Raw genomic sequence first — 2,721 nt, 5'->3', positions numbered from 1 at the left:
TACTAAATTTATTTTGCTTGGCTGAGAGCTCATCTTCCTCAGATGCAAGGAAACGGGTTAACGTCCCAAGACCTAGAGGCATGTGATAGGAGTGAAAGTCTGCCCCTTTATGGACCACCAACAGGTAATTCTAGGAGGTGTGGTTTTCCTTAAATAATGGTGATGAGTCAACGTGCATTCATGGATAACAACCAATGATGGTTGTCCTCACTGCTGGTTTGACAACTGAATTATAATAGGTTCTCCCAATATCAAAAAAGAAAAAAAAAACTTTTAAAACTTCATGTTAGAGCATGTGCTTTAAACTAAACAACAACAACAAATACTTCTAAATTGCAATTTATATCTTAAAGTATTTGCTATAACAAAAATAATATAATTTTGATAGTTAGTTTAATTGGTTAGTGTCTAAATTGCAATTTAGATACTAAAGTAGTTGTTATAATAAAAGTAATATAATTTTGATGGTTGGTTTAATTGGTTAGTCTCATTATGATATTTTTGGAAGTCTTCAATTTGATCACGGGGTCAAGCGCATTGAATCTAGATCGCTTACTTTACACTAGCTACCATTTTCATATCAAAGTGTCGAAAAATAGACTTTAAAATTAAAATCTATAAATTAAATTAATTATTGCTCCTCGGTAGTTAGCTTTGAAATCATCTTATAGTATCATATTTTACATCTTTAATAGGAAAACATTACTTAAATGAAAAACTACAATAATACATGCATTCACTTAAAAAAAATTAACACCTAAGCAAAATAACTACAATAATACATGCATTCACTTAAAAAAATTAACAACTAAGCAAAAATAATAAAGCTAATGTAAAAATTTAATAGTGAGGAGGAAAATTTGTTTGAAATTGTTTGGCAGGTAAGAGAATATAGCAAAACACTGTTGTAGGCGTGATATGAAAATAATAAAACTTTGGATCATCTAAAAGTAAACTTGGGAATAGTGATTTGTTTAATTAAATGATTTGCCTCATATGAAGTCATAACTTTTTCTAAATTGAAGAATATGAATATAAAATTTGGTTAATTCATTTTTAAAAAAATGGTTATATTTCATTCAATAAAATATACATCTAGAAAATTTTAGAATAATTAAATCATTTCAACTTGAACCATATGAAATTATGTTTAACATCACAACTTTGATGAGATGCATTAAATGAATTTTTTTGCAATTTTTTTAGATTTAGTTATTATATTCATTTGCGATAATTTAAAATAGATTTGAATAGAAATTATGAACAATGAAATACAATCGAAATTTTCCTTTTTATATATCTTCTAATGAATGTAGCAAGATGTTAAATTTAGGAAAAAGTTACACTAATATAAATGTCCCAGAATAATGACAATTCTTGCAGTCACAAAACACATAGTAATGAGATTACAAGAGATTACAAAATTCAAAATACAAATGTAATTTTGGTCTAAGATACACTGCCTAGAATATTTATGTTATAAGACACTTAGAACATCAACATGAGTTAACTACGCTAAGGGATTTGAATTCGAGACTACAATATATATGTGTTCCTTTGAGCCTTCAGGAGTTGTTCCTGCCATAGGGGGTATTCTAAGGTGTTTCTCTATTATGTTAAATATGAAGTCCAAGCCTCTCAAATGGTGATAAAGGTGCTCTAAAGAAAGGACACTCTCTGGGTGTTGCTACTGATCCATTGGTGTGGGTCCCAATAAGGATTTCATGTGCCAATAAAGATTGATAATTTGCATGTATTGGTTGAAACAACCCCTGGGACTCCTTGTGTATGGGATTCAATCGCCCATTCTACCAATACCCTTGTATTTGAGAGAGGATTTCTATGCATGAAAGCTTCTCGCTTAGTTCGTGCAGTATCTTCTTGGACAAGGCCTAGCATCAGGTCCCAATATTGTCCAGTGAAACCCTCCAAATGATAATGCATGCATGTGTGCCATCTTTGGGCTCGTTCTTGATAATAAGTTGCCCCCCTTCAAACCTACGCCGGTTGGCATGACAATGGGGCAAAATAAAGATATTTGACAATTGATAGTGTAGATAACCATTACTCATTACAAATTGATTTTTTATTATTTATTAAAACTACATCATTAAGTACCCTTTAATAATCCTATTACATGTCCAAAAATATATATTTTTATTTTCTAATAATTATTTTTTATTTTTCAATTTTTTATTACCTATAGTTAGGAGTATGTTGTTGAATTTGAAATGAATGATATATGTACATCTAAGCACTAATAAATCATCTTTTTTGTTCCATTGTTTTTCCTAACAGGTTACGTAGGATATTTGAATCAAATTGTCATTTAATTTAATTTAAAATAAATATTAGTATATATAAAAAAATAAAATTAGCTTATGATACTGTATAAAGTAGGTTAGTTAAAATATTCTCAGCAATTGGAATTCGAAATAATAATGCCATTCACTTCCATTAGAATCTATGGATTATTATATCAAAGCAATGAGTTGTATTCACAACAACATTAGATATGATTGTAATTCTAATGGATTATTAAATCAAACCTAAGAGTATTATTCACAAAACATTATATATGATTTTCATTATAGAAATAATTGTATCTTTGAGTTATATTTTATTATTATTAATTAACTAATTATATATAGAACAACAAAGTTAATGTTATTCAAATAAATAACCAAAGTCAAGATGAATTCAAATATTCAACACCTGAAA

Source organism: Pinus tabuliformis, chromosome X, assembly GCF_031772625.1.
Source record: "Pinus tabuliformis cultivar Carrire ecotype Pingquan chromosome X, CPIR1, whole genome shotgun sequence".
Classification (NCBI taxonomy): domain Eukaryota; kingdom Viridiplantae; phylum Streptophyta; class Pinopsida; order Pinales; family Pinaceae; genus Pinus; species Pinus tabuliformis.
Note: the sequence above shows the minus strand (reverse complement) of the source record.